The sequence below is a fragment of the Lissotriton helveticus genome, chromosome 6, assembly GCF_964261635.1.
Source record: "Lissotriton helveticus chromosome 6, aLisHel1.1, whole genome shotgun sequence".
Lineage (NCBI taxonomy): Eukaryota > Metazoa > Chordata > Amphibia > Caudata > Salamandridae > Lissotriton > Lissotriton helveticus.
The window spans coordinates 1736067007-1736092345 of NC_136067.1; positions in this window are offsets into that span (position 1 = coordinate 1736067007).

The following is a 25339-nucleotide window of genomic DNA, read 5'->3' on the forward strand; positions in this document are numbered from 1 at the left end:
TAATACTATGCAAGAAGCAGACCCGGATATAATACTCATCCCGGTCAACAAAAGGAAATCAGTAACTTTAAAACTTATAGAAAATGGACTGACACCGAGAGGTGGCACAGTCATATTCGTAATAGAGGCACACGAATATCGGCAGACAGAGGTATTCTATTCATGGATAAACTTTCCAGCAGCAAACGCTGTAACAAAGGACTTCCACTATTACAAAATAGAGGAACCTCCTATTGAGTACACTCCTTTCGAGGAGGTGGAAGTACCACTCAAATTCCAAGAGCACCTGCTCTTGTTTAATGGCGCCCTAAAACATAATAATCACATCACCAGGCTCGGTCCACTAGGTAGACCAGGAGCAACGTGGCCGGTCCTAGCCGGATACACACCACATCCAGACATTGAAGAAATGCCTGCAGCAGAGCTTTTAATACAGCTAAAACAATTCATAAAAATACACAGACAACTAGTCCAATACGTAATGCGGACTTCAACAGTTCAACCAGCTATTAGAATTCCACAGCTGACCCCTCAACAGGGGAACACAAATAAAATTACACCACAGAACATACAGTCCTGCCTAGGTAAAGTACCAGCTAAACGGGAACAAATTCCATTCTGGTTAGCACAAAAAATCACTCAAATAGAGGCAGTGTTTCCGGACACAACTCCTCTTGAGAAACACAGGATTCTGACTATCTGTCTTCCAATGGGAATCGCACCACATGTGGAGGACTGTGACACTTGGGGTACAGTCTTTGCTTCCATTTACACAAAAACACATGGTGTACCATCCATGTCAGTAATACCAGATGTGCTAAAACAAATTCAAGATGAATATGGTCCAGAACCCGCTTTAACTCTTGGTATGAAATTACTGAAAGACTTCAAGCAGGTCTCGGCTATATTATTAGCCAACATAAAGGGAGAAGCAGCAAATGTGGCGATCCGCCAGAGGTTAAAAGAGACAAATATAGCAGACCAACCATCTGAAATTGCCAGAATCATAGAAAAATCCTATGAAGAACTAGGTAGAGATAGTTTGGGTGGAATACCGGTAAAACCCCAACTAATTGAAAGTCCAGAAAAAGTATTTATTAAAAATATTTTAAACACTCAAAAGAAAAGCTGGGATGGAAACAAACAATCCAATCCTAAAGAAAAAAGATTCCAGTCCAGAGGTAGGTCTCCTTGGCGGTGAGAAAGATCTCCTGAACAAGGACGCAAGTCTCCTCAAATGGAGCCCTTTGTGAAAAAATACAACCTTAGAAATAGGGATAATATAAAGAAACCTGATAGATATCAAGATAATGATACACGTCCCTCTCAATCTTTTCAGACTTCCTTGCAGAAATCGGAAAGAAGAGGACGATCAGAACACAGGGAAGAGCACGTCAAGTCCAAAGACAAGGAACCTGCTCATCCAAATAAAAAATTACAATTCCCAAAAAAGAAGGTAGCCAGTATTAAAATAATCAAGAATGCCGAGAATACTGAGGACACAACTGAAAAACGGAGAATGGGCTCAGACAATGCTAGACAGCGCAGCAGAAGTGAGCATAGCTCGCAAAGTCCTTATGAATCATCTGGAGACAGTGGGCACGAATGAATACATTCAAGTGGAAACTGCAGATACCAGAGTTAGCAAACCTCATAAAATATATGAAATAACATTGCGTATAGAGGGGGATAAGACTAGAAAAATAAGGGGTCTATTTTGGGATAATCTCTCCAAGGGCTATGACATCCTTCTAGCTGAACAAGACTGGCCACCCGAGTTTGTCAGGGAGTGCCCACATGGCGAAGAAATAATTATGCCTGCCTTCTCAAATCATATTCCAATTCATAAAAAATATACACTTGCTAGGAAGTGGGCAGTAGCTAAAGCTCCTGCTTTATATAAAAATCATGTAGGATGGGATGAGGACTCTCCTCCTCACAAAATCCAGTTAAAATCACAACCTACTGCACAAAGGCAGTACCCAATAAAGCAAGAAGCTAAAAAACAGGTAAAAGAAATCCTAGATCAACTTGAATACCAGGGGGTGATTGAAACTTGTACCTCACAAATGAACAACCCTTTGTTTCCTGTCGCCAAACCAGACAATTCATATCGTCTTGTTTTGGATTACAGACACCTTAACTCATGTTGCAAAACTTTCGCAGTGCAAAACTCGCATAGTGCTGCACTAATGAATAACATAGTGCACAAAAAATACAAAACAACATTAGACATCTCTAATGGATTCTTTTGTCAAAATATAGCACCAGAGAGCAGATATTTGACCGCGTTCTCAATAAATGGCGCTCAAAAAAGCTTCTGTAGGTTACCACAAGGGTTCAAGAACAGCCCAGGATTATTTTCAGCGAGAGTAACAGAATTACTACAAACATATGATGACGAGGCATTATCCTATGTCGACGACATTTACCTAACAGATGATGACTTGGATACTCACTTGAAGAGAGTGAACACCATAATACTTGGGTTCGCAGTAGAGGGTTACAAATTCAACTTTAAAAAGTCTAGAATTGCCCATCTAACAGTCCTGTTTCTAGGATATGAACTATCAAGTGAAGGCAAAAGCCTGGCTGACAATTTCCTAGAGAAATGTGCTGTACTCCAAGCACCTAGAACAATAAAAAACTTACAATCAATTCTAGGCTTCCTAAATTTCGGAAGAACATACATTGCAAATTACGCAGAAAGGGTAAAACCCCTTTATGATCTAATAAAACCAGATTTTAAAAGAATCAATTGGACTCAAATACACACAGAAATTTTGAGATCGTTACAAACAGACATGTTAATTAAAACAAAATTAGAAACACGTGACAACACACGCAATCTTGTGATTCGAGTCATCCCAGGAAGATGCGGATTCACATACCTGACCTCTAATGAGGGAGAAAAGGTACCAATTGCATACAAATCACACTCGTACACAAAAGCTGAAAAGAAGTTCAGTATTAAAGAAAACATTGTTCATGCAGTTCAAACGGCTATAGCAAAAGAAAAAGACAATGCAGACGGTAGACGTATCACAGTCAGAACAGCTGAGTCAGCCTTTGAGGCATTAACAACCCCATGTAATTTACCAACAACAGCGTTGAATCCAGAATGGATACAATGGGTGAATTCAATTACAACGGACAGAGTAAAATAGTACTTTGACCCAGAATTAAAAGAATTAAAATATCTAGAATATGAAATGACATACCCTCTGCCAATCGACATTCGGCCCTTACGACAGTACGCCTGTGTAATCTATACAGACGGCCGTGCTCAGCCACCAGGGTGGGGAGAACAAGCATATAACCCCACATGTGGAATCACAAAAGAAGTGTGGCACGGAGGGAAACTGAGACCTCTGCTAATAAAAACACACTCAGTAGAAACTAATTCAGAAGAACAATCTGAAATAATAGCATTGAAAATGGCGCTAGATAATGCAGATCGCGAATTCCCGACACTTATAGTGTCCGATTCATATTACTGCGTCAAATCATATAACAACGATTTGCAGAAATGGATTCAAAACAGTTATAACGATGACACAGGTGCAACAATAAAGCAAGAAGTGCTTTGGAAACAAATAGTTCTTTTGCAGAAATAACTACCAAAAACTCACGTGATACACTCACTGAGTCATCAGCGTGATGGCGTTCACGTTGCAGGGAATTCATTGGCTGAGAAAGCCACAACGGTAGCAACTGAATCGGCTTCCGTAGTTAGAAAAAAGCGTGCAGTAAAATACATTGACGGTGAAACAGTGCTGGCGGTGAAAACGTCATCAAAAGGCGACTGCTCAGCGCTACCGATCAACTATCCACTCAATTATACATACATAATCGATGCAAACTCCGTCCCTTTTGCTTGAATCCATGGAGTGGGGGACAGAGTAATTCCAAACACGGACAGGAGAGGCTTGTTAATAGCAAACGCACATATGGGTGAGGGTCTCAGACACCTCAAACTAAAAGATTCACTGGAAGAATTACAATCAGTGTACTGGTGGCCAGGCATGAGCCTGCATCATCACATCTTTGTAAAGAACTGCCCAGACTGCAATAGAAATCGCAGTGGCGAGAGAAACGGTATATTACCATGGCGTTTCACTCCAGAATGGATCAACAGTAAAAAGCAAAGCGTCCAATTAACATATACAGGCTAGTTTCCACTTATAATGTAGATCCCCAGCACTCGGCTGACGCCAGAACTGTTATAAAAAGATTTGCGAGTCTATAATGGCATATACGCTAGAAGCATGCTACGTTAGGCTAAAGTTTTCCGCGTGCCCTAATGCGTGTGGAAAAACAAGGTCAAATGAGCATAGCATAGCGGGACTCTACTCACTTCCTACCTGAGGGAACGGGAGGGTGTAAAGAAAAAACTAAAGGCATAGAGCAATCTATAACAGCGAAGGTATTAGGTTCGGGAGTTGGGTGGGTCAAACATCTAATAAGTGTCCAACGTAGTCTAAACAACCTGCCAAGAAATTCTCTGAAGGGATTCAGTCCGTACGAATTATTGTTTGGGACTAGAATGATGGTCTTAGATCTTGACAGTCAGACTTCAGTGGTTAAAGACAAAAGCTTTGATATCAAAGATCGTTTGGCTATTTTGCAGGACTTAAACAAAACAAGGAAAGACCTGAGCAACATAAAGTTGAAACAACAGCCAACAACCACTGAAGAAAAACCACCTGTCCCAGCAAGACCTGTCTGAATTCCAAAAGTCGGGGATCTAGTCAGAGAAAAGATCGCGGTAAAGAAGGAATTTGGGCCTTCTTACAGAAAAGCAGTTCCTGTCTTATCTATCAACGGAACAAGATCAGTAGTACTACCGCCCCTTGCTGGTAAAAAGGAGAACAGAGTTGTATCAATCGACCTGGTAAAACCACAATCATGTGGCCGATAACAAACAGTAGGCCAAGTGGACTCCCGATAAGTAGTAGAACACCAAGGTTTGCTACAAACACAGAGGTTCAATCTAAGAGGCTACTCACATTTGAAAAGTCTACAGAACAACAACAAGGACTATGCAACAATGCTATGGAACTTAAACCTCTAAAAACCCAAATAAAAACTTTTAGCAGAGACACACCAATCTACAATGAAGTAACAAATGACTATGCCGCTGCAACAAAACACACTGATAAAGCAAACAGTAATCCTGAAGCAAGTGGAACAATAGACAGGACGGCATCCGGCTACTTCATCAACTTCGATGATTCATCTGAAGATCTGAGTGAATCAAAGGAACAGACATTAACAAAAACTTTTAAAGATAAAGCAAAGGAGCTATTTCAACATCTGAAAGAAACCTATCTGATTTCTCCATGGATTGAATTCTGGGTGGCCTTAGGTGCATTTATCCTTATACTTTGGCTCATCATGGTACTATGCTTGGGACATTTCATTGAAGGAAAATATGCTAAAATGGACACAGCAAGCCAGAAAATCAACTTGGTCCTCAAACCACACACGTCTTCACACATAGAGAAAAGAGAACTTTCTTCAGTCAACCTCACAGCCAATCCTATACCCGGTGGGGTAGCATGGGACAAAACTGATTATGAAATCTATGGTCCGGTTGAAATCCTGAAATATCCACATCAAATCAAGATCTCATTGAGTGACTTTGTAAAACCAAGCTCAATTGCTGATGATTGGGACTTTGAAAGTATTAATGATATGATGTCTGACCTAGTAATGTCTGCTAAATTTACACAACATGATTATTTGCAGGGTTCGTCTAATTATGATAAGATGTTCTGCTATAATCACTTTGGTAACCATTATCTGCATAAATCTGCACAACCTAGAAATGTTTTAAATTATAATCAATGGGAACACTGTGCAACTCCTCCAAAAGGTAGCTCAAGAACCTTTTATGACAAATATTCATATTTTTCAGGGTTCAACACAAGTAATGCAGAAACATTTTATTTCAAATTGTCAAATAAGACAGGTACAAAGACCATGCTTACAAACACTAAATTGATATATTCAGACTCATTTTTTAAGCAAATGAGTACATTTGGTTTTGATTATTGGGATAAAAATGTTGAAGTAAAAAGTGTTTGGGGTACAAAAGAATGGCAAGTACAAGGTATAGAATCATTGTTTAGAGCCTGCATGATCCCTGAACAAATTATATTTTTGAATGACACTATTCAACAAACTACCTGTCTTGGCCTAGCCAAAATCAAAGATTTGAACAAACCGTCTATTCCAAAGCCAACTATGAACAGTAATAGCTCTATATATGAGGAGATAGACGTAAACCATATATTAAGCCAAAACAGAACACATCCTGATTGGAAACATTGGTTGATCTGGCCCACAGATACTAATAACTGTCAAGACAGATTCCTGAACAAAAAACAGGGGTTCAAATTGACCAGGCCAGACCCTAGATATTCCCAAAGACAACACCCAGGGATAATTACGACGTACAGTGTGGGCAAGCTCTGCCTTCAATGGCTACAAACATCCACACTGACAGAAATTAAGCAACACCTAACTTTACTTACTGATGGTGCTGACTTGCGTGATTTCATTATGGGACCGCGCAAACAGCGTCAAAAACGCTTCATAGCAGCCTCTGTATATGCAGCTTATAATGAAGCCTGGAAAATAACTCAAATTGAAACATCAGAGAGAATACGGGAAATTGACCGTATTAATTTGGAAAAATCACTTTCTGTAGTGGACAACGGGTTAATGACTCTGTCCTCCAGAATATACTCTTTGGACAGCATTGTGTCTTCAGCAATCGACATAATATCGCAAGACTTACTTGTGTTACAACACGGTCAGTCCCAATTGCGTTCTATTATACAGCTTGGCTGGACGTTACAAAATCTGCGTTCAGGCTATGTGCCTTGGCGTTTAATCAACACAACGTCACTATTCAATATCTTTAACCTTACTGATAAACAAATCGGTATGGCACAGAAGGGTGCTGATTATACAATCCTGAGCATTGAGAAACTCGAGAGATTACCTTTGACAATGTCAGAACGACCTGTCATTGAATGGATAATACATGGAATAATTAATATTCCAATATCTACTTTCAGGTTTCAATATTGCGAAAAATATATACAGGCTGGCATGTACGAAAAATTGGGTAAAGGGTACATTAAGTCAACATGGAACTTGCCCTATTCACATGCATGTGTCAGTAATAAAGGTCAGAAAGTGTTTCTTAGTGGCAATAATTGTGCGATGTCACTAAGCAGTACACTACTGTGTAATGGAATTAGTTTACACGGAGCCTGTGAAGGGTCTTCAAATAACCTTTCATGTCACCAGCTAGGCACACCTGCAACACAAATAGAACCATTCTTTAGGAGACTATCGAACGGGAGTTACATTCTGATTGTAGAACGCAGATGTTGTAGTTTGCTGCCCGGAGTACCTTATCTCGTAACTACGACTGCGAAGGTCATGTGCTGTGAACGAGTATTGTTCCCCAGCGCAATGCCAGACAGGGAGGCAAGGTTATGGCCGATTTTGAAAATTGCTTCTATTCGAATTGATACTTTAAGCAGAATGAAAACAGTGCTCCTTCAGACGCCGACCAGGCTCACGTCATCAAAAGAAACGTATGATCTCCAAGTTGCAAGGACAATGGCAGAGATTCATTCGTTGTTATCAACTAATTCCCCCATACATTTCGCAGAAGTCCTGAACGAAATCTTAAATATTTCTGATACCAGTGGAGTCTCAAATGTATTTAAGACAGTGTTTTCGGGGGCTTTAACACCATTCAAAGCCATTCTGGGTATTTTTCCAGACTTTGTCCATTCCATCTTTGGTGGACTTCCTCTCCCTTTGGGACTAGTGGCAGGAATCCTATTTTTGATCCTGTTATTTCGCTATGGCAGACCGAGTCACAGACAAAACACCTGCGACAAGGGAAGAAACAATCCTAGCCATTGGATACCGGGACCGGATATCTAAAATCCTTGGACTATCCCGGCTTAGAGACCTGAATATGACTTGGTTTCTTTCATTTAGACCGATGTGGCAAAGATGTGTTTTACCTGTATTAAAGTGCTTGCTATGCGGAGAAGAATGCGTGTTGGACACCTGTCTGACGCTACAATCGGATGCGCCAATGGATGCAGAAACTTTGTTGGGTCCGGTCACGGCTCATGCATTGTGCTGTCCCCAGCGGCTACCAATCCTGATGACGGCATTCGTGGAAACTTCACCACTACGATTGAGGGGTAGTGAGGTTCGAGATGAAAGCAGCATCGATCAGGTACGACCTTCTGTCAGCTATGCTGATCAAAACATCAATGGAGGCAATCATGCTCATGAATGCATGGTGACCACTTTTTCCGAGTTAGTGGAACTCTCACAGGAAGCTGTTGACAGCTTTTTCGACAGTCTAAATGATATGATGTTCACACCAGAGCAGAAATAATGACTTTTGAGCAAGCTAGCACACGGCATTCCCTTCGCCCTGAATTTGGCCTTCAACTTTAATGATAAAGTAACATGAACAATTTTTTTCTCCGGTCTACGGACAGAAGATTTTTCACAAACCCCAAATATTTTTATTGTTTTCCGGGACACTTATCTTCTGCTTAAAGTAGAAACTATTCTTAAAGAACTGAATTTCTATTTTAGGAACTTTAGAGACATTAGCTGCCCTCTGGCATGTTCATGGTTATTTTATTTTGTGATGAAATGGACTCGCATTTTTTCTTCTGTATTAAGAGCCATTTCATGTGTCATTTTCATATCTTGTTGATAGTACTGTATGAATATGCGGGATTAATTTAGCATTCCTCTACTGCTTATGTGCATATAGTGCATATTATTATATTTTTCTCGTGTATTACATGATTTCGAAATACATATGGATGTATTTTGGGGTGGTACGGTATACACATACGTCACTGTATATTTACTATGCCTAGATTTGTAAACATGGACATAGTTAGCGTGGAGTGGGTGTGATGTATTCCTATAGGTTCTGTATCGATCCCCCTATTCCTGACCCGGTTCTGGTTAACAATTAACTAGCAGCCATCCCATGATGCAAAAACCGTTATCTGATTAAGCCACACCACGGCACAGGAACGCGTTATCTGATTAGGTCATAACGCTTGCCATCTAATTAGGCAAGCACTATTCCTTCAGCCCCTGATAAGGCATACGGAGTTCTCAAAACAAATCAAACCTGTGACAACCTGGGAAAAACCCTGCGGCCATTGTTTTGATTTCACAGAGAACTTCAGTAAAGAATGTGCTAACGACCAGTTCGTATGACATCCTTATTGACGTATCTATGTCCATCCTTACGTCAATCTCGGCACCTTATAGGTATAAATATTACCGACATTGCCTTAAGCAAACACAAGCGGTGTTGACGAGATCGGAGCAGCGAGACTTGCCGAGGAGCCCAGCAGAAAGCGAAGCCCACTGGCGCTGCCCCGCCTTCCTGACGCGCTGAGAACGAGACGCTGCTTTCTCCTGCCGAGAAATCCAGCTCCGGCGCTTCCAAGCGGCCCTTGCAGGCAGCCTGGAATATCGAGACCAAAGACGAGAGATACCAGCCCTCAACCATTCTAAATCTCAGGTACAGAACTGAATAACCCCTTACAGAGAATTCCTAAGTCAGTCACTTGGCAAAACAACCTTAACTTAAACTGCTACTTATCTACTCCCGCCCACGTATTAGGCTTAGGTCAGGTACACTGGGGTAGGCGTAGTTAGAAGCACCAGTTGAGTACGATTAGTCAAATGTATATATATATGTATGTATCTATTTTATCCATTTTAAACCACCATATGGCTTAGAAACCATATAAATGTTTTTACAGTATTATTTTATACTTCTACTTTTATTGTATGCACTTTACTTAACCATAAGTATTGCAATAATATCGATTCATTTCTCTTGTACGAGAAAAGAGACTGATCAATAAATACCATCTTTTATTGAACACGCCCGTCTCTTCTTTTTCTCAACAATCTGGTGAAACTAAGAATGCACTGAACTGACTGAGTAAAATAAGTTGTCTTTTGTTTTCACACGACTCTAGAGATACACTCTTGATCAAGGGAGAGCAAAGTTGTCATGTTCTATGGTTGTCAGGAACTAAATCCCTTCTTGTCTATCCAGGGAAGTTCAATTCCTCCCTGCCTATTCGAGAAAGTTTCTAGTGAACTCTGAGCTAGCTGGCAAAACCCAAAACTTCAAGTCTAATATCGTCAGTAGAAGACCTAGTTAACCTCCGTCCTAGGTCTATACTATTGAAGGTATTATTCCAATGCGCAGAGCCTATTGGGATAATAGGAACTACACTACATTACAAGTGGTCACTCATTGGAGATCTGATTCAGCTGTGTGGCTTATCCACGGTTTCATAATGTTACTTTTTAAGACTGTTTAAGTTTGAGATTTGTATGAAATACTATGCTATAGGCAGATATGGATCTTTAGGGAGCGCTTATCTCCATGACTGTTGGTTATAACCATTTATAAATAGGTGCTTGAGGGAGGGAAAAAAAGTTTGTCAGAATGGCGAGGACTGCTTAATAGCACCAGATCACTCCTTACTTTGTGGACACATACAATTGTATGGCTCTTGTAATCAAGATGCGGCTAATTTGGCCTGAGTTTTGAAAGGCACTCAAACACCTGCTATCATAGCAACGTTCAGTTTACTAGCAAACGGAAGTTATTTACTTTGATATAAGGCAGATTGTTGTGAGATGTTAGCAGGCATCGCTTACATGATTACGGTAACTGAGCGTGTGGTTTTCTATAAAGAATTTGTGTTGACTCCTCTACATGGGAAGCTTGATGTTTCCCTTAGGCCGTCGTTTATGACCTTGAAAGCAGAGTCAACCAAATGAGCCGTATAAGAGCGCTATTGTCTCAAAAAGAGGTCGCTCTTACATCTGCTAGAGAAACATTTGTCCTTCATGTTGCAAACACCCGCACAGAAGTGCATGCTTTATTAAATACAGACGTGCCCCGGAATTTTAGAGAGTTAATTTAGACTATCTTTAATGCGTCCTCGAGTAGGGGGTTAGCTTACTTTTTTAAAGTTATAAGCAGTTGCCTTGTGACTTCTGTAGAAACTATATTTGGTGTCTTGTCGGTGTTTTTTAATTCGATTTTTTCCAGCATCTTTGGTAGATTGTCCTTAATGCTCACATTAGTTGCCGGTGTGCCTATATTAATTTGTTTACTTAAATATGGATGCACATCTTGCAGCAGATGACAATATGTCCCGGTTGTTGCTGGTCCACAACCAAATGCTTAGTTATTACGGAGCGCTGCCTCTGGCTACATTGAGCGCAGCTTATGGATTATCGTTTCGATTCTCCTTTTTCACATGCGTTCAACCTGTCTTTCATTGCCTGACCTGCGATTTGGACTGGGCCCTGGATTTGTGTCTCTGCAGTACGGTGTCTCCCAACACAGATTATGACCAGCTGATGAGCCCCTTAGTGGTTCATGACTTGCTCTGTTCTGGCGGCGGGATTATGGCCTTAGCAGAGATACATGGAATAATGGGATGTTGGAATGTTTTTGAAGCGGCGCATGATTTCTTGGCACGCAGTGACATTGAAGATGACCCGAGGTTTCTTCCGATGGTGATAGAGGCTCCGGTCATTGTGGAACATGTATGTTCATTCCCACTTTTGAATTGGATGGCTGAAATGTTTTCAGATGAGAACAATGACTTCCTCTTGGAGGCTATTGCTACATACTGTGCTTATACGCTGGTGGAAAAAGACTGTTTGATTTTTCTACCTATTCTTTATTATTTAGTTACTGCTTTTTATAACTTTTTTGCAAAATTGAACTTGACTCTGCTTTTTAGGCTTGGACTCTGCGTTCGTAATTTGCCCACGTTTATATTATGTGCTTTGGTCAAGGAAAGGTGTCGTGGGCTGAGCCTTGCACTTACACCGTGTTAAGTTAGCATGGGTTTATTAGAAGCTTAAACACCATTTTTGTTTTCCTGCTCTGCTTTGCACACAACACGCACTTGCAATATTGTTTAGAGAAGGGTGAGTACTTTGCTTCATATGAGAATAATTTGATATACTACATTTGTAGACTGCCTCGCTACTTTAGTGTGTATAGTGAGAGCATGAAACATCAAGGTTATCTTGGATACTGTGTTTGTTATTCGGAATGATCTTCTCACGTTCGAGCCATAAGACATATGCAGCTGTGGCATATCTGATACTGGCGCGTGTAGTAATGCACTGTGCAGGCATGATTACACACAGTTGGAGAACATTCGTATTTTGACAGTTTGTGTAGAACTCAATGTGATCCACTACTGCTGAGTAACAGAGGTATGGGTCTGCCAATGTAGTCGTATGAGATCTTCTGTAGTTATAAACTAACCTGCTAAGTAGGGAGGGTGAAATCTAGGTATATTTTAAATCTGTTTCCCTTTTGAATTATAGGATGCTTTCTCCCTTTGTATTTTATGGAATAGTAACAATGCTGACAACTTTGTTTCTGATAATATGTTTGTTTGTATTATCTAAGGTACTGGGCATGAGATTACAGTGTTAGAAATAATAATTTCAAAGTTGCAGGTGTCTTTATTTAGTGCTAGTTTTGGACTGGTGTAAGACTGTAACGAAAGAGTGCTCTTGTTATCTACCTTACCTGAGGTAACCTAAGTCGCATGTTGTGTGTTGACTAATAATTGGTGTTTTTGCTATAGGACAAAGAACCAATGAGTCACTGATTGCTAGTCTGTTAGTGGGTTTGGTTACTAAGGTGGGGTTTGGAACACTGTGATTCACTGAGGTCGTAAGACTTTATGCACAGTTGTGTGTAGGAGCAAAATCACTGCAACAGTAGTCACAACAAAAAGGCTCGATAAAGGGCCTTGAGTTTGAATCACAATATGAAATTGAAGAATAATTGCAGCCAAGAAAGGGAGCAAGTGTGCAAATTCCATAGTGCCTTCTGCCGAGGTAGCGTCAATAAAGGGCCTGCACTTTGAATTTGAATGAAAGAAGAATGATTGATAACCCCAGCCAAGAAAGGGAGTAAGTAGGTGTGTGTATGTGTGGATTATGTGTTGATTAAGCAGAAGATGAATATGTGTTTCCTCCATGCAATTACTATAGGAAATTTTAGACAAGGCTACAGGTCAAACTTCTGAACGGAATTACTCAAATTTGGCAGGGAGAAAGGTCTTGATCCATAAAGCACGCTTTTATTTAAATGGGGTAAATCCGTTAAGTAGTTTTTGGGAAATATCAAACTTTACAGATATCGATATTTGAGAATTCTGACATCTGATTGGCTGAGGCGTTACGAGCACAAGCGTGCGGCTCATTGGCTGTGAACTGTTGAAACTAGGAAGTGTTGGCAGCCATTTTGTGACTAAGTTGAAAGGTGTAGGCAGAAAATAAAGAGAATAATTGTTTAAGAAGGTAACGTAGGAACACTGTGGACTTAGTTTAAGCAGTCTGTAGCAAGGACATCTGATTTGGCTCACATGTTCCACGCAGGATCTTCCAGAGCTTAATGTTCATTGGCTGCGAACCATTGAAAGTAGAAGTGTTGCCAGCCATTCCCTCCCCTCTGCACAGTAGAAGGGACATCTGATTGCCTGACGTGTTCCAAGCAAGACCTTCCCAAGCCTAATGTTCATTGGCTGCGAACCATTGAAATTAGAAGTGTTGTCAGTGATTCCCTCCCCCTCCGCAGAGTATCAGGGACATCTGATTGGGCAACGTGTTCCAAGTAGTACTTTCCCAAACTTAATCTTAATTGGCTGTGAAGCATTAAAAGTAGAAGTGTTGGCAGCCATTCCCTCCCCCTCTACTAGAAATTAGCATAGTCAGCTGGACATTTCACTCTTACAAAACCATAGAAACTCCACGTTATAGTTAGTTCAGCTAACTATAACTCGCGCACCCGCAATGCACTGCTCATGACGTAACATATTACATCATTCATGTCATGGTCAGTGACATCACTGATGACATCACTAATGACATTTCAAATGACATCACTGATGACATCACTGATGACATTATCCACGTGAAAATCTGATGCATCTTCTCACACTTTAATATAACCTTTGATACACCCAATGTAAAATACAGACTACGATTTTTTAAATTGTTGACACACCAATACCAGTTACTACATACACACTCACTGATTGCTAGGTCTACACACACATCCACTCATTCATCTGTAGTGTAGTTCCTATCTTCCCAATAGGCTCTGCGCATTGGAATAATACCTACAGCAGTAAAGGCCTAGACCAGACGTTAACTAGGTCTACTACTGTCGATACTAGACTTAATTTTTGGGTTTGCCAGCTAAGCTCAGAGTTCGCTAGAAACTTTCTCAAATGTTCAGGAAAGAATTACCTCCCCTGATTAGACAAGAAGGGATTTAGTTTCTGACAACCATAGAACATGACAACTTTGCTCTCCCCTAATCAAGAGTCAATCTCGAGAGTCGTGTGAGCACAAGGCAATTATTTTACTCAGTCAGTACGTGCATTCTTAGTCTCATCAGAATGTAGAGAAAAGGAAGAGACGGGCGTGTTCAATAAAAGGTGTTATTTATTGATCAGTCTCTTTTCTCATACATGAGAAATGGATCGATATTATTGCAATACTTATAGTTAAGTAAAGTGCATACATTAAAAGCAATAGTATAAAATAATACTGTAAAAACATTGATATGGTTTCTGAGCCATATGATGTTTTAAAATGATTAAAATATATTTACATACACATATACATTTGACTAAACGTACTCAACTGGTGTTTCTAAATACGCCTACCCCGTGTACCTGACCTAAGTCTAATGCGTGGGTGGGAATAGAAAGTTACAGTTTAAGTTAAGTTTGTTTTTGCCAAGTGAATAACTAAAGAATTCTCTGTGAGGGGTTATTCAGTTCTGTACCTGGAATTTAGGATGAATGAGGAATGGTATCTCTTTCTCTGCTCTCGATATTCCAGGCTGCCTGCGAGGGCTACCCGGAAGCGCCGGTGCTGGGTCTCTCGGCTTGAGATAGCAGCGCGTCTCTCAGCGCGTCAGGAAGGCGGGGCTGCGCCAGCGGGGTCTGCTTCTGCTCTCGGCTTCGGCAAGTATGGCTTGTGTTTGCATAGGGCAAGATCGGCAATATTTATACCTTAAAGGTGCCGAGATTGACGTAAGGATGGACATAGGTACGTCAATAAAGATGTCATACGACTTGCTCATTAGCACATTCTTTTGCAAAAGTTCTCTGTGAAATCAAAACAATGGCCGCACGGATTATCCAGGTTGTCATAGGTTTGATTTGTTATGAGAACGTCGTATGCCTTATCAGGGGCTGGAGGAATGTCGCTTGTCTAATTAGATCTCAAGCGTTATGACCTAATCAGATAACACGTTCCTGTGCCGTAGTGTGACTGCGTCAGATAACGGTATCTGCATCATGGGGGCTGTTCTTGCCTCATGGGCTGACTGTTAGTTAACTAGCTAGTTAGTTTAACCAGAATAGGGTCAGGAATAGGGGGATCGATTCAGAACCTATAGAAATACACGACACCCACTCCACGCTAACTATGGTCATATTTACTAATCTATGCATAGTATAACATAGTACAACATACTATAGAGTATAGTGTATACCTTACCACCCCAAAATACATAAATGCATTTTGAAATTTTCAAATATACTGAAAAATTGCAGTCATATATATTGTATGCACTTAAGCTATGAATTAAATGCAAAAGGAAACACGCATTTGTATGCATTATTGCTTATTGGTATATGAGAAATACACATGAAATGGCTCTTAATATAGCTATACAGAAAGGAAGGTCGAGACCATTTCATCACATAATAAAATATATTTGTGAACATACCAGCGGGCAGCTAAAGTCTATAAAGTATCTAAAAATAGAAATTTTAGTTCTCTAGGAATAGTTTCTTACTTTAAGCAGAAGAACAGTGTCCCGGAAAAAATATAAGGAAAATATTTTAGGGGCTTTGCTGAAAAATTGCTGTCCGTGAACTGGATTGTAATTGTTCATGTGACTTTATTTTTAAAGTTGAAGGCCGAATTCAGGGAACGCCGTGTGCGAGTTTACTCAAAAGTCTCTATTTCTGTTCTGGAGAGAACATCATATCATTCAGGCTTTCGAAAAAACTGTCAACAGCTTCATGGGAAAGTTCCTCTAAGTCGGAAATAGGTGTAACCATGCATTCATGCGCATGATTGTCTCCATTGACATTCTGATTTGCATCACTGACAGAAGGTCGTACCTGTTCGATGCTGCTTTCATCTTGAACTTCACTACTCTTCAATCGTAGTGGTGAAGATTCCAGGAATGCCGTCATCAGGATTGGCAGCCTTTGAGGGCAGCACAATGCGTGAACCTTGGTAGGAACCAACAGTGTATCTGCATCCACTGGCGCATCCGATTGTAGCGTCAGACAGGTGTCTAACACGCATTCTTCTCCGCATAGCAGACACCTTAGTACAGGTAAAACACACCTTTGCCACATTGGTCGAAATGATAGAAACCAAGTCATGTTTAGGTCTCTAAGCCGGGAGAGTCCCAGGATTTTTGATATCCGGTCCCGGTATCCAATGGCTAGGATCGTATCTTCCATTGTCGCGAGAGTTTGATCTGTGACATGGGTTGCCATAACGAAAAATAAGGACTAGGAATAGGATTCCTGCAATTAGTCCCAGGATCAAGGGAAGTCCGCCAAAAATCGAATGGACGAAATCTGGAAAAATACCCAGTATGGCTTTGAATGGTGTTAATGCCATCGAAAATACTGTCTTAAATACCCCTGAGATCCCATTGGTATCAGAAATATTTAAGATTTCGCTTAGGATTTCCGCGAAATGTACGGGGGAATTGGTTGATAATAATGTATGTATCTCTGCAGTCGTCCTTGCGACTTGTAGATCATACGTTTCTTTTGATGACGTGAGCCTTGTAGGCGTCTGTAGAAGCACTGTTTTCATTCTGCTTAAAGTATCTATTCGAATAGAAGTAATTTTCAAATTGGGCCATGCCCTTGCCACCCTGTCTGGGAAGGAGCTCGGAAACAATGAGCGTCCACAGCACTTGACCTTGGCCGTCGTAGTGACTAGATAAGGAGTCCCGGGCATAAGACTACAACATCTGCGGTCTACAATAAGAATGTAACTCCCATTATAGAGTCTTTGAAAGAATGGTTCTATTTCATTTGCAGGTGCGCCTTGCTGGTGACATGAAAGGTTGTATGAATTCCCTTCACAGGCTCCGTGCAAACTAATACCGTTACACAGAAGTGTGCCGCTTAGTGACATAGCACAATTGTTGCCACTAAGAAACACTTTCTGTCCTTTATTACTGACACATGCATGTGAATAGGGCAGGTTCCAAGTTGTTTTAAGGTACCCTTTACCCAATTTCTCGTACATGCCAGCCTGTATATATTTTTGGCAGTATTGAAACCTGAAGGTTGAGATTGGAATATTTATGATTCCGTGGATTATCCATTCACTGACAGGTCGTTCTGACATTGTCATTGGTAATCTTTCTAGTTTTTCAATGCTCAAGATTGTATAATCAGCACCCTTCTGCGCCATACCGATTTGTCTATCAGTAAGGTTAAAGATTTGGAATAGTGACGTTATGTTGATTAAACGCCAAGGCACATAGCCTGAACGCAGATTTTGTAACGTCCAGCCAAGCTGTACAATAGAACGCAATTGTGACTGTCCATGTTGTAATAACAGTAAGTCTTGCGATAATATATCGATTGCTGAAGACACAATGCTGTCCAATGAAAAAATTCTGGAGGACAGAGTCATTAACCCATTGTCCACTACAGAAAGTGATTTTTCCAAATTAATACGATCAATTTCACGTATTCTTTCTGCTGTTTCAATTTGAGTAACCTTCCAGGCCTCATTGTACGCTGCATATACAGAGGCTGCTATGAAACGCTTCTGACGCTGTTTGCGTGGTCCCAGAATGAAATCACGCAAGTCAGCACCATCAGTAAGTAAAGTTAGGTGTTGCTTAATTTCAGGCAGTGTGGAAGTTTGAATCCATTGAAGGCATAATTTGCCCACACTGTAGGTGGTAATTATCCCTGGGTGATGTCTTTGGGGATATCTTGGGTCTGGCCTGGTCATTTTGAAACCCTGTGTTTTATTCAGGAATCTATCTTGACAGTTATTTGTATCTGTTGGCCAGATCAACCACATTTTCCAATCAGGATGTGTTCTGTTTTGGTTTAATATATGGTTTACGTCTATCTCCTCATCTGTATCAGAGCTATTGCTAAACATTGTTGGATTTGGAATAGACGGTTTATTTAAATCTTTGATTTTGGCTATGCCAAGACAGGTGGTTTGTTGAACAGTGTCATTTAAAAATATCATTTGTTCTGGGATCATGCAGGCTCTTGTGGAAAAGTAAATTTTGCCATCTTCTGTGTCCCTACGCGTCATCCATCATATGTTATCTGTGCATGATTAATATGCATATGTTATTCCCCATGTTCGATTAAAGACGCAATTATAGTTGTGTCCACCTTTAGTATGTCAGTTTCCAGTTCTCGTGAATACTACGAATATCAGGCCTATGTAAAGCTACGTTTCCACGTTTCTCAGTGTGCACGTTATTCCATTGTAAAATCTCCGTTTCTAGGCCTCAAAAGGGCCTGGACACCAGATTCAGCTCCTGTCCCCTGAAGCCTCGCTGAGGAGCGATACAGCCCCCGCCTGTATCCTCGACCCTTCACTTACTTCCTGCCTCGCAGTGCCCGGTTCAGCCTGGCTCTGCCTCTGAGTCTGCCAAGAGTATGTTATGATTCGAGTTATCAGTACAGCCCTCCTTCTCTGCATTCCTAAAGCTACTGCATCGCATCAATAGTTTCCGTCATTGTCTAGCCTCTACGTCTCCATGTAAGAGAAATACTGCATTTAATGATCATTTAATATTCTTCATCACGCACTACATGTAGAATAATGCATGCTCCAGTCTTAGAGTCTGTTCGCCTTTACCCCGATAACATTCGGATTCTATCAACATGTTCTCTAAACATCAGATACTAGATACTGCTTAGGTACATGTCGCCCTGACTCTCCAGACTTCAGTCTCTGCTCCTAGCACAGAGTTCATAGCCCCCAGCTTCTCCTAGTAACACGTCATTGCCAGTTTGCGCGCACCATCAGGTTAGAGGTCCCGGCTCCTTAGGTAGCCCCCTCCATGGTTTCCACCCCATTCATGACATATTCTGTTACGTTTGCATCACATGTCTATGTATACGCCCTGTTACACCTCTTTTCACCCTTATCTTTCGCGACTGCTACGCGTCATGCCTATTGCTCCACCCACTGCTACGCCTATTGCAATGTAATGCTATGTGTTTGCGTTATGTATATATGCTCATGTACTGTTATCAAAAAGTTATCCTTCCTTCCGCCGATTCCGATCCTGACCCCGGCAGCGCTGCCAGGGCTTGCCATCCTATTCCTGTGCAGGTTGTCCCGTCCCTGTCTTTATGCTTTATTAAACCTGCAAAACTCCTACTACCTCGAATCTTGACTCTTATTTATTGAGCTATCTGTTATTCATTTATGCATTCAAAAAGAGAGGTATTATTTATTTATTTACCACATAATGGCGCCCGAATAGGGACTTGCCCTTTCCCCACGCGTCGGTGAAGCCACGCCGACCCCCTGACCCTCTGCAGTCGTGACGGAACTCTTCTGCGCACCGGCAGATATTTCTGCTTCAAGTATCCCTCAGGCCCACGGAGGAGACGGAGGAGGCGGTCCAGCATCCAGACGAGACGGTGGAGGAACGCGGCGAGTCCCGACCAGAGCCCAAGCCGAGAGTCCAAGGTCCGAGGTATCCGGAGGCCCACCCGTAACAGAAGTCCGAAGTTCGTCCGTCCGGCGTCCAAGCAGTCCCGTCCAGTCTGAGGCCTTCCGTTCTTACTGCCCGGTGAGTACCATTACTGGGGTAGTATCTAGACAGGGTCAATTTAATTGACTCTGGTCCGTGGGTTGGTGGTACACAAGCCCACAAACGAAGTGTCCACTCCGGTGGATACGGGTCCTGACGTGTCTCTGTATGAAACCGGTAAGTTTCGTACTGTTTCAGCAGTGCATCTAGTTTCTGTTCTAGTCAGTTCTGTTCTCGAGAAAATTCATGTATTCTGTTTTCCGTATTCCAGGTAGTATTCTGTTCGAACTGTTATTCTGAATGTTCTTCATGTATCTTGATGTCGTGGTATGAGTGTGAAGTAGTTATCGTGTTTATTGTGTATCGTATTGTGTCCAGATTATAGTTCAGTCATGCCACTCTTTTCAAAACTGCGTCAGTTGAGAACTAGAAAAGGTCTGCTAGAAGCAGCAGTTCCTGTCCCGCCTAGGGACAGTCCAGGTCATTTTATGTATCAGAAGCATGGCATAAGCGCCATATTGTATCTAGATTTATGGGTCGAGTATACCAAACAGTTAGAGGAAAAGTATAGATGGCCTGTGTCAGGCACATGGGATGCCGAGTGCATCATGAGAGTAGAAGAAGCATTATGGAAAAAGAAAGCCAGACAGTCACAGAAAGATGCCATCGAGTTATGGCGCAAAGAATCTCATAAAAGAACCGAAAAAGAAATCAGAAAGTCAGAATTAAGTAGAGAATCCTTGGAACGAGCCCAAGAAAGGGAATTAATCGAGATTGGTGAACGAGTTAAAACCGAACAGTCAGACAGACAGAGGCATGCTCTTATTAAGGGTATGTATCCTCTTCTTGCCGAGGGCCTGCCAAAAGCGACCCCGGAGGCATCCAGTAACTTTCCGCCACCATTAGTTCCGACCAAGCTACGTCACAAACAGACCGCAGCTGATATTTTCATTTCGTCCTATTTGGACGACACAGTCCCAGAATATGCAAATCCTGTTCGCGCTCCGCCAGTCCCTGTAAATCAGGCACTCCCCGTTTCTCCAGACACCGGGGTACCCCTTGCAGTACCTGTTACGGTCCCCCCGGTCCAGCCCGCCATACCAGTTCAGCCCGCATTTCAATTTCCTGCCACACTAGTACGAAGAGGATCAGTCGACGATTCTAGTTTAGGGGCCGCAGGAGGAGGTCCTCCTCAGACCCCGCCGCCACACAAGCGTTTAACGTCAGCCGAATTACATGCACAAGCGTCACAGCGTACGCCCAGACATCAGTCTGTAGCAGAAATAAGAAAAGCCCTTAATGAATGCGGCTATGATCCAGTCCCAGGCGAGGATAATATGGTTTTATATTCATTACGTGTAAGAAAGGTGGCCGAGTATCTAGTCACCCTACCGAATATGAAAGAAGATCTAGACAGAATATATCGTTTCATCCGTACAGGGGATGATCCAGAAAGCATTGGCAAAGTCATGTCTCAAAGGAAAGCCGAGATCCAGCTCATGATACTAAAGTTTTTGATTAATTGTTTAATAAGAGAACAAGATTACCCGTCCAAAGATCAAGCCGAAATGAGAACCCTGACAAAGTGGAGTGATAATATAGCCGAGGGTAAGCACAGGACCATCAGTGCTATGGAAAGTATGTACAAGAAAATCCGTAAAGAAATAATAAAGTTACACGAACAGCGTAAAGCAGCACAAGTAAGCGAGAAAGAAAGTAACTCTGATACTGAAGAGGTAGACGACGAGAATCCCGCCAGAATAGCGTATGTAGGAAAATCTAGATTTCCCGATCGCCATTTACGCCTAGAACACAAGTCAACTTTCCATCATCCAGCACCAGAACAAGGTTCTCTAGAACAAGTGTTTCAAGCTACCGATCACATTCTGAAATCACGAATCGGTTACAGTGAGTTAAGTACTATGCATGAACAAGAACTAGCCCGATCAGCAGTCCGATGGACTACTGATTCTACCACTTTTCCAGACAAAATAGTGGCACAAATGTTTCTGAAAATGCCCCCAGCCGAGCAACGACTGGCGGGTATGTATATGATTCAGCACCTCATTACATTGTATGAGGGTCAGCACTCTGATCCAGGCCCGTTACATGATATCCTGAACGAGTTACTCCAGTATAGATGGAAAGGTTTAGGTACCGATTTAATTAGTGTCATTCTAGAACAGCGTCACAAATATAGAACGTTTTTGAACCCGCATTTTGTTCATGTCTCACCCCCAGAAAGTAAACCATTTTACATGGAGAGACAGAATCCGTTACGAGAAGTCCACCCAGTTAGAGGAACGGGTGGCGAACTAGAACGAGTGTTTGTTTACACCCCGATCACAAAGATGGAACTCTTAGAGATGAAAAAATTAATCCCCTGTCACGATAAAGATCCAGCAGGGTTCCATCGAGAATTAAAAGACATGCTCCGTATGGGAGAATACACGTATCCAGATATAATTAAAATGTTAAAGGTTCTGCTGCCCGCAGGGGTGTATGAAAAGCTCAAGGAAAAAGAATGGGAGGTGGGAGAGAAAAAGATCGATTGGGCAGTTCTAGAAGCTGAAGATAAGGCACGAGTACCAGGTACCGGTCTTGGAGCGAAATGTAAAGAATTACCTGAATTATTGATTCAAGTTTTACCCAGATTGTTAACAACGAAAAAGGAAGACTGGGATGCAATCTCAGCCTGTAAACAGAAACAAGACGAAGACATTAGTGATTTTTATTATAGATTTGAGAAATGTTTTAGCATCAACAGTGGCCTCAAGACAAGTAGTGAGTCATACCCTCACCTTTTTGTTACTAAATTAGTCGAGAATTCAAGTCCACAAATTAAGAATCGAGTTTTGAAAGTCGAAAGTACCTGGCAAGCTAATACCCCGTCCCAGATGTTACAGATGCTCCAATACCACCAGAATAGAATCAGAGAAGAGCAAGAACACGAGAGAAAACGTATGAAAGACACGAAAATGAAAGTACTAGTTGCACAATCTGTTCCTCAAGACAGTCAGAAGAGGGGTCCGAATCAAGCCAGTCATCCTGCAGCTCCCGTTAAAGGGAACTGCAATTATTGTAAACAGCCAGGTCATTTTATAAACGAGTGTGCAGTTCTGAAACACAACATAGCTACTGGTAAGACTAAAGAAAGACCACGTCCGCCTAGACAAGAACAAGTTTCACAGATTCCTCAGCCACAGAATGCACCACAGACAGTTACAGCACCGCAGCCCATCGCTGCAACACAGCACGTTACACAGCAGATGTACCAGTATGCACAGTCTGAGTATCCAGAGTATCAGCCATATTCATGAAACAGCCTAGAGAGGGAGGTAGGCTTGCCTCTCATCGAGATACCTGTAGATCAAGAAGGTCCCTATGTTCACAGTCAAGTATTAGGGAAAGACAGAAAGTTTTTGATTGATACAGGGGCAAGTAGGACCACAATTAGCCACGCCGAAGTTCCAGGGGCTCCGCTCTCAGGCTCAAGAAATGTTTCCCTTGGATTTTCAGGAAAACCCATTGTAAATGAAATATCAAAGCCAGTTACTCTAGAAGTAGGTCCATTGTCCCGTACTACTGATCTGTTACTTACTAAGTCATGTCCAGAGAATCTATTAGGTATTAAAACACTGAAAGAGTTAGGTGCAGTTATATGCTGTTCCCCAGAGGGAATACGATTGTTTCTGCGTGACTTTAAGGGTCACTATGTATTACGAGATTTTGATCCCAGATTGTCCAATGTTCCGCAGCATCTATGGGCGCAAGGTCCAACTGATGTTGGTTATATGCAAATCACACCCCATCGTGTGACTCTCAAGCCAGGTGTAGTGTTACCACGAATCAGACAGTATAGATTGCCACTGGAGGCTGTAGCAGCCTTATCCAAAATTATTGACGAGCTCATCGCTCAAGGAGTGGTTGTAGAAACTGACTCCAATGTATGCAATTCTCCGATCATTCCAGTCATGAAACGTACTGATCCAAATGCACCCCCAGTATATCGATTAGTGATTGACCTACGAGAGCTTAATAAATGTATTATTCCCCAGTACCCAGTTGTCCCAGATATCTCTTCCCTATTGACAGCCATTGATTCAGAAGCCTCATTTTTTACAGTCATAGACCTCAAGAATGCATTTTTTAGTGTCCCCATTCATCCAGACAGCCAGTTCCTTTTCGGATTTTGTTTAAATGGAAGGAGCTATATGTTCACACGAGCTCCTCAAGGTTTCACAGAAAGTCCTAGTATTTACAGTCAAGCACTTAAGAGACAACTAGACAACATTCACATGCCAACTGACACTGCCCTGCTCCAGTATGTCGATGATCTACTGGTCACAGCCCGTTCTGAACGTGCTTGCGAGCGAGCATCCTTCACAGTTCTGTATTTCCTAGCCGAGATGGGGCACAAGGTGTCCCCTTCGAAGCTTCAATTCTGTGTCCAGCAAGTGGTCTACTTAGGACACTTACTGTCCAAGAGGGGTAGGCAGTTGACACCTGACCGTATCCAGTTAATAGCGAGTCTTCCTCAGCCCAAGACCCAGAAGGAGGTACGTGCTTTTATCGGCCTCACTTCTTACTGCCGACAATGGATTCCTCAGTATGCATTTCTAGCCAAGCCACTGATACAGTTAACGACACAGGAGGCAGCCGTATCGACTGTCCTCCCTTGGACATCTGAACATACACTCAGTTTCAATGAGTTAAAGAAAGCCCTATGTCAAGCTCCAGTTCTAGCTACACCAAACTACAGTAAGCCTTTTACACTTTTCGTCACAGAACGCGAAGGTACAGCATTATCTGTTCTCACACAAGATCAAGCAGGACAATACAAGCCTTGTGCTTATTTTTCGAGCACATTAGATCCTGTAGCCCAGGCTCTCCCTGCGTGCCTCAAGTCAGTTGCAGCCACAGCACTAGCTATCAGACAAAGTGATTCCATAGTATTAGGACACTCCCTGACAGTACAAGTTCCACACTCCGTGGAAGTTCTTTTAAACCGAACACAGACTCAGCACTTGACAATTGCACGTTTAACAGGTTATGAATTGACACTGTTCCAGCCACACATAGAAATCAGACGCTGCAACATCCTGAACCCTGCTACACTGTTACCATCAGTTACTTTAAGTCCGGACACACACGACTGTGTGGAAGTAGTTAATATTACGACAAAGCCAAGACAAGATCTGACAGATATTCCGTTACCAGATCCCGACCTGACACTTTATGTGGATGGTTCATGTATGAGAACAAGTACAGGAGAACTAGTCGCCGCGTATGCAGTGACTACCGACACCGAAGTTATTGAAACACACCGTATTGACACCCTGTCCGCTCAAGCAGCAGAGCTAGTTGCTCTGACACAAGCCTGCATAC